General features: G+C 37.8%; 1 pseudogene; it reads left to right on the top strand.

Annotated features, from left to right (window-relative positions):
- The first annotated feature begins 5,441 nt into the window (after nt 1-5,441).
- On the top strand, nt 5,442-5,559 carry LOC140330191 (U2 spliceosomal RNA; annotated as a pseudogene).
- The last annotated feature ends 3,002 nt before the right edge of the window (nt 5,560-8,561 follow it).

Raw genomic sequence — 8,561 nt, 5'->3', positions numbered from 1 at the left:
TCCCCAGTGTTAAACATTTTCTAAATAAACTCACAACAGTGCCTGACTTATTTCTGAGTGGTGGAGGTTGGTGTTAATAAACCATAAAATATTCTAGATGCCTGGAATAAAAGGTAATACTTATCTTTTCTAGATGGATAAAAGTGTCAAGCAGACCACAAGACTGACAAACTGAATATCTTGTCCCCAGGGAACACTACACACTCGGCTTGAGCTGGGAGCTGATACTTATCATTGTGCGGTCAATAGTTCAGTGTCATATCTAAATTGAAATTATATCATCTTATATAATTATATTATATTTTTGCTTCAAACTATAAAGTTATTCTCCAGTCTGCCCAATTACTGAATGTGCATGTCCTTTGTCAAAAAAAGGCATTTTCACTAATATAATGTGGGTTAAATTTAATGTCTGTTTTGAATAAGCAAAAGCATCACATCAAGTTTAATTGTCAGTTAGTGGCAGGGACACTTTTTCACTGTATGTCAGATAGTCCTAACTCAGGACAAAATGTGATAAGCAAATTAAAAATGGCATGTAACTTATCCAGCACCAGGAATAGTTCTTTGTGCTATATCAGCCTACAGAAAATACCATTCTTGCCCCTTAGAGTTAGCATAAAATCAGTAAATATACCATCCAAGACAATGGTTGCTTTTTATGTTATGTCAGCCATGAAATCTTGCTCCGAGAAAAGAACTCTGCTGACAGCAGCCAACTGAGAATCTCCATAGAAAGAATTAACATTTCTTCACTAAGCAGACATGTTGAGGCAAGACGCTGTGCTGTCATTTTCAACGTGCTGCTGAAATTCTGTCATCTCTACAGGGTACATGGCAGAAATCTTTCCTGGCAACAATCCCTTTATGAAGCATTGTTAACACTTGATAAAAATAAATAGTGACAACCTTGTGAGATAACAATGAGCACAGCGATTTTTAAAGTTCTTCTAAGACATTGATGAAATTATCAAATAAAGGATCTGGATTCCTTGTGATATCTACCTATAATGTTATGATTCTTTAGAAAATGTATTTCTTTGTATGGATGACAGATTTGTGAATGCTACAAAAGTAGAACTATCTTATGTAGAGAAAGAACTAGAAAACATATAGCATGACCTTACTGTTTAGACTCTATTCTTGTTTATGTCCACCATAACTGATCAAATTTCAGCTTTCATATATTTAGAGCCATCTAGGCAAAGATACATATGGTTCCTGTGTTCTTACTATGGCTCTTTTCACACTGCACATTTGTCTCATCAAATAGGTATTAGACTGCATAAAAGCCCATTACAATGAAGCAGAATAAACAAAAATATTTAGTCTCCTTAAATTTCTATGCACTTGGCCACGAACCCGAGTAGTCACTCAATAATACATATAAATAAATGTTTGTGTAGCAAATGATAAAGAAATATTTGCACGTGGTGCTTTTGCTGCAATCTAAACCTTCAACTCAGATCTGTCATCCACGATTCTTGTTTTCTATCTACCGTATATATGCCCTCAGTCATCTGGCAATGGGTTAAGAGTATTACTGCGCTGTATGGGCCTGTGAAATGATCAGCTAGAAGGCAGATTGCAATGTGTCCCAAAATTTGTTTGAAACTATTTAGTGGAAATGAAGATTTTTCTCAATGATTTCTTTCTGGTGTTTTATTTGTTCCATTTGTTTTATTTTTTCCTCCTGGATATAGCAAGCAAATGTCCCCTTTATTTATTAAAAAGCATTATAAACATAATTAAGAATTCAGTTTCCAATGGAAGCTCAGCATGACCAAACTAAATATTTACTAAATAGGCAATTCATAAATAATGTAAAAATATATGCAGCATTTATAAAACCACTACCTATCTCAAAGCATATGACAGTATTAAGAATCAGACAATTGTCAGATGCAGAATTAGTTAATTTTAATGAAATTTAAGCTTTGCACACTTGTGTTAGAAGGATTTGTATGTGTTGGAATAAGAGACACATGCTTGGCTGAAGATATTTCTGAATAGGACACTTTGGAATCAGGCTTGCAAACACCTCAGGTTTATTTACAAATGTTTTTTTTTTTTGCACAATTTTCTAATTAGATTCTAGTGGGCATTCTGGGTGAAAACATTTATTATTAGATCATTTAGATAACAACCCATTGGCCAAGCCTAGGTATTTGGGGGTCATTGTTTTTTTATTATTGGACTTGAAGGGAGCCAACATGTGAAATTATCATCTACCTAAATGCATGTGGCTTTAGTTGGGTGTCTACAGAATGGCAAGTGGCCAAAAACCATGTTGATTAACATTGTCTACTATGGTAGTGCCAGTGATTAATGGGAGTCATACTGTAGTTGTCTATAAGCGTCTCTTTAAGAAGTCTTGAGAAATTCATGACATTACATATTTCTCCTTCTACAAGCAAATGAAATTGAGACCCTCTTCTACATGGATAGAAAGAGAGAAGACCTACTTTATGTGCTTGATTTTTTCTTTACTTAAATAAGTGGCTACATTTCTGCTCTGTCTTTTCAAGATGTGAAGTCCTTTTGCAACCCTAAACCATTATTTAGATTTTTTTCTGCATAGTTCAAATTAAACAAGTCCAGAGGACACAACTGATAGCTGTAAAGGGGAAAAAAAGCAGGGTGGACCCATGATTGCAAGTTTTGTATGGAGCTAGGCTCTACCACATTCTATTTATCAAGCCTTAAAGTGTACATGAACTTAAAATGTCCCTTTTTAATTGTAGGTATATGTATGTTTTTTCTCTGTAGTAGGGGAATAAGCATTCCTTTACTACATTATGTAGTGTATTAATCTCCTTCAAGGCAGGCAAGAGGATAAACATAATCAAATGAAAAATTGACCAAATATTGCCCACAGGAACTGTCAGTTTTTGCAACTGTCTTCCTTTATTTGTATTTGCCAGGAAAGCCAGTGCCATAGGGAGTGATTGACAGTCATAAACAGAACTATAAAAGGAAGGTAGGTGCAGAGCTACAATCAGATTGTGCAGAGAACACAATCAAAAGTTAAGATTATATTTAATATATGTGTTCCTATCCATATCGTTTTATATCGTTAATATCGTTTTATGATATTTTTAATCAGAATATAAAATATTGTAATGTCACAGCTACTGGTTATTTATAAGCTATTGCCTGTAATAGTAAGCAAATCAATTTTCTGTAGTCAGTTTTGTTAATATTTTCAAACAGACCCTCCCTTGAATCTCTATGTATGTTCTTCGTTTACTATTTATTCATTCGCTATAACAATACTTCTCCATATCATCCCCAGGCAACAGCAAAGGAATGCAGTAGAAAAGAAATGTGACCTTTGTATCACTTGGTCCTAGTAACTCCAGGCATTTTTGGTAGGCCGCATAGCAGCAGGCTGCCAGTGGGCAGAGCTTCCTTTATGGCTTCAGTCATAGTAACAGATGGTTCACTCCTCCATTCCTCCTGTTGTCCTGTATTTCTGTAGGTTCTGTAGAGAAAAGTACTGTGAGATAAAATAGCAATCTCAGTTAAAATAACCCATACAGTTTAGTAAATTGTTTTATGGAGATAAGTAGAAAACCAGCCCAAATCTGCACATTGTACAAATGACTTTTAGTTTCATTTTCATAAAAGAAAACCCAAACAAGTTAATGTGAAAAAAGGAGAATTTTAAGAACTTGTATTGAACATTAAAATGTACCATGAATATTGTGAGAACAAACAGCACCCAAGTGAGCATTTTAGGAAGCGTTGTAGCTGGCATGTAGGGCTGGGTTTGGAGGTGTTTTGTAATTGTAATTGTTGTCAACAGACGGACAGCTGTCAATTTGGGATTCAGGTCCAGAGTATGTTGGAAGGAATGGGTGGGCCAAAGACTTATTGCCACTCCTATGCTAGGATTTGGAGGTGTTTTAGTAGCACCTGCCTAGTCTTAATAAAAGTGAATCTGCAGAGTGAGAGACAGAGTTGCAGTCCGAGGCCAGAGGTGGCTCAGAAAATAAGACTGGTTAAGGCCTGTATGTAAAAATGGTTCAGAGAAGCATGTGTGCTTTAGAAGCAAGGAAGTCTCCAGATTGTAGAAACCTGGCAAGTTGGCTTGGTGGTGTCACTTTCACATACAGCACAGTTGCTAGGAGAAACTGCAGGAGAGAGTAGTGAAAACTCTTGCATACAGATGGGTTTCAGTGAAAGACTTTAGCTGCAACAGGCAATAACTATACTTTTGCCCTAGCTGCAATGAACCACAGTTTGACCTTTTATTGTATCTACATAGTAGATTCTTCCCATGATAATAAAGTGTATGTATGGCCAAAACATTTTATTTTTGCATAGAATATGGAAGTGTTAAAGTAATTTCCATTTTTTTTGTCTATGTCCCAATGGAGCAAATGCAGCAGGAAGTAAATACCTACAAAATAAGGGGGAATGCTCCTCTTAGACATTTTGATGATGCCAATACTATAGGACAGGACAGTGCATATATATTATATAACTAGCTGCTTTAGCATTACTTTTAAGTTTATATATCAAATTCTTGGTGGCCAAATCTGTAACAATGCAACAATGCATTACCATTCTATAAACTGGGAGATTCTGACTGATGCCTTCAGGGATTTCTGGTTCAGGTCATGTAAGAGCACTATAGTATTGATTTTGTGCTCTAATTCCCCTCATTGCAGCCTTATAATTGACTGATTATAGACTAACCTCCTAAGCTGCTGCTATGTGTTTTGATTTATGTATTTATTTTTTTAGGGCAGCATATGAAATTATACAATTTGTATTACTTGACATATACTGTATAAGAAAATAACCTAATTTATAAAGTCATAATATGCTGTCCCCCGAGCCATCAGGCACATTTCCATTCTGTTTTATTAAACAGGTCTGTAAAGTCCTTCTGTGGTTATGTGTTTGCCATCTGGATTCAGGACACAGGAGACATGCATGATTTATCCAAAATGTGGATTCAATATTAGTGTTCCTCAAAATTGCTTCAGTGTAGTTTATTTCATGCTCCATGCTCCACAAACTCAGATTTGGAATATTGAATCTGAACTGAAGTTTACCTTGCCAACCCCTTAAAAAGGTTTCCTCTTTTTAAAAGGAAGAGCAAAGGTGGTATCAGCATGTTCTTCAAATTGGATATTTAGCCAAAATTGTGTTCTTCATTTTGGATAGAGTAAGGAAAGATTACATCCACTGTCACATTTTTGTTTGTTGTTTGTTCCTTTAGAGCAGTGATTCTCAGTCAGGGTTGCTAGGGGTTCCTTGAGCAATGAGCAGTTTGTTACTTTCGGGTCAGTTGCCAGTGACACCAGTGATCGCTTCGGCTATGTGTAAGGGTGGCAGCCTTCCCGCTTGCCAGCAATGTTGAAGACACTGTTCCCAATCACCACTAAGTCAATGCCCTGTGAGCTGTGGATATAGTAATTGTAGCGGGGTTCACTTCTCGGTCTTTTTGGCTAAGATCAAGTATAGTATCTGTTCTTATCAGTATTCAGGAGAGGAACGGCCCTGTATTCCTTTGAGAGGAGGATACAGTGGCTCAGTATGCCCGTCAGGGAGGGCAGATAGATGGTGATGCTCTGTAAGGGGTCCTCCTATGATAATTTGTCTGGTGTGGTTTACCAGAGAGAGGCATGGGACCTGCCCTGACAAGGAGCTCCTGGACAGCAGTGAAGGGTTAAAATAGCTAGTCTAACTTGAGCCATATATGTTCCTGTAAGGAAGTTGTATTTCTTCTCCTGTCTACTCAGTTTAATTGTAACCAGATGGTGGAAATTGTAAATTCTTTGAAATACCATGTATGCCTTGTATACCTTAAAATGTATCAAATAACACTATATATGGCTAAAACTTAAAAAGCCGTATGTAACTAAAGACCACCCCTTATATTGTGTATAAAAGGACCACCTTGTCAAGTAAACATTAGAGTAAATTCCTAAGACCATACTGTGTGCGTGTGTGTTATTGGGATATCTCTCCAGACGTCTGTCTCTCTGGTGAAGGAGAAGTCACGGTGCATTCGAGGAACTAGAAGTAGAAGCAGATCCTTTCAAGCAGCCTATCCCCGTAAGAAGGGGCGGAGATAGCTTTGGTCTTGCCACTGAGCCTGAGAGGTGCTGAATCCCGCTAAGGGTTGTCTCCCTGGATTGGCGACCCAGGGGTACCCTAAAATCATATTTAAAGTACACAAGCACATCACTTTATGCCGTCTTAGCACCGCTTTCATTCTGCATTAGCAGCGGCTAGTGCAGATGGGCCATTTTTTAAAACCTGCCCAGTGTGTTATGCACTGAGAACTTAATTTTTATGTATTTTTCTGTTTTGTCACTGTCACTGGTGTGGTTTTTGTGTGCCACAGTGATGGGGGTGCTGTTTCCTTATGGGTCGGCTCTTAGGTCTGGGAAGTGCTCTGGCCTTATGGTTGAGTGTTCTCCCTTACTGCAAATCTTCCTTCGGGAGATTTCCTATCCTAGTATCTGGTTGGAAGGCTTAGGCCAACCCACAGAAAATGGATTAGGTTAGTAGGCTCATTTGGCTTTGGCTGGGTGGTCCTAATACCTAGCCCTTGTCAGGAGCATTCCGCCCTGGGGAATCTGGGTGTCTCTTCCTCTTTGGAGGAGTACCACAATGGCACCCCAGTGCACAATTTTTGTAGTGTGTTTTTTACATTCACTTTTTGATCAAGCACCAGGGATTTTGTTTAGAGGATCACGATTAGCCGGATTTAAAAAACAAATTGTAGTGGGGTTCCCTGAAGATCTGAAAGTTATTTCAAGGGTTTCCCAATGTTAAATAGGTCAAGAGTTGCCAGTGTATACAAATACAGCCTGCATTATGGGAATATGATATTCGAATAATCCCTCCCAAGAGTCAACCTACTGTTTGCATAGGAGCTGAAGGTTCCTGAAAGGATTACTAAGGCAGGATGATTTATTATTTTCTGGAACCTATGTACAGTTCAATGCAATGTCATACCTGCAACCAGCACTTCCACCTGCATTGCCAAGAGAATCAAAAATACTGGGTGATGATGTCACCAGTGTATAACATCTAATGCATGTAATAAAAACAAAAAGGTTGTCATTAGCGGGAAGGGGAAGGAACCAGGGAAGGCAAAATATACACAGATTAAACTTCAGCTTTAATCAGTTGACAATCATTTCATATAACAAACAATTTAGATAAAAATGTGGTCTCTAAATACTTATATTACTCTGCCTTGGTAGAACTAAATTGAGAACTTGACTGGTTTCTGTTGACAAAATAAAATGTTATCATTTCAATGCGAGTCCTCAACCTTTGTTACCTTATGATTCATAGCATATTTAGATATTAAAGAAACTACGAGCCATACAAACCTTGGAACCCACTGTTCCAAGCAACAGTGTGGTATTTAGAGAAGCTTGAAAACCAGTAATGATTTATGAATACCAACAGAATAATTATTGAGCATAGAAATACTGTACAAATTAGCAAATAAAATATTTTGGGCTTCTCTATGCAAATGATCTAATGTCTGTTAGATGCAACAATGCAGCTAATACCAGTAATTATTAAACTGTATTTTCAACCCTTTATACTCACATCCTTTGATAACACTAAAATCATTAATTAATTTTAGTTATTATTAATATTTAATACATGATCATATATTACGTTATTGATATATTAAAGCTTAACCATAGCCAAGACTATTTGTTTTAGAGTAGGTAAGAGTTACAACCTTCATCAAATTTTAAATATTGTCTGTCTCCTTTGGAGATATGGAAAAATTAGGCATATCAGTGTACAGGCACAAGATTTGAAGGATGCTGAAGTATCAGATGGTACTGTCATTTACATTATCTAAAGGTATACAAATGTCACCACAATTTAGGAACCTAACTCAAAGATATTTGTTCTTATCTGAAGATAGTATGTTCTGGTTCTTTCATGACTCCTTCCTCAAGGCAATGAAGGGGTCCAAAAAATTTGCATTTCCTTGACAAAAATCAATGTATTTCTTGAGTTACTACAATATGCTGTGACACTTGGACCCATACTTTTGACCCTTTAGTGAATTGGCACAGGGCGATCAGAAGGGGATAAATTGGCACAGAGTGATCAGAAGAGGATAAATTCCCCACTCTGTGCCTATTTATCCCCTGCTGATCATCCCTTCCCACTTACCGGTCCGTTTCTCTCCACCGGCTTGCTTCCGGGATCGCGGGGGCACGCTTGCTTCCAGGATCGCGTGTGCAGGCTTCTCCTCGCTGGGTCTGCAGGAAGGCGGAGACACGCGCTGCAGCCAGGAGGAGAGGAGAGAAGACGAGAAGCACGCAGGATCGCGGTATCGCGGTATCGGGTAAGTATGTTACCGGTTTTAATTATTTTTAAAACTTGCATTCGCCGTATAGGACGCACCCACTTTTCCTCCCCAGTTTTGGGGAAGAAAAAGTGCGTCTTATACGCCGAAAAATACGGTATATGTACTGCCCCAGACCAAAACATCTACAATTTTATATGCAACTAGTGATTATTTATTTGCAACAAGATTATCTGTTACCTCTTTTCAA

The sequence above is a fragment of the Pyxicephalus adspersus genome, chromosome 4 (genome assembly GCF_032062135.1).
Source record: "Pyxicephalus adspersus chromosome 4, UCB_Pads_2.0, whole genome shotgun sequence".
Classification (NCBI taxonomy): Eukaryota; Metazoa; Chordata; class Amphibia; order Anura; family Pyxicephalidae; genus Pyxicephalus; species Pyxicephalus adspersus.
The sequence above is the reverse complement of the archived record's forward strand: the minus strand, read 5'-3'. Positions and strand labels throughout refer to the sequence as shown.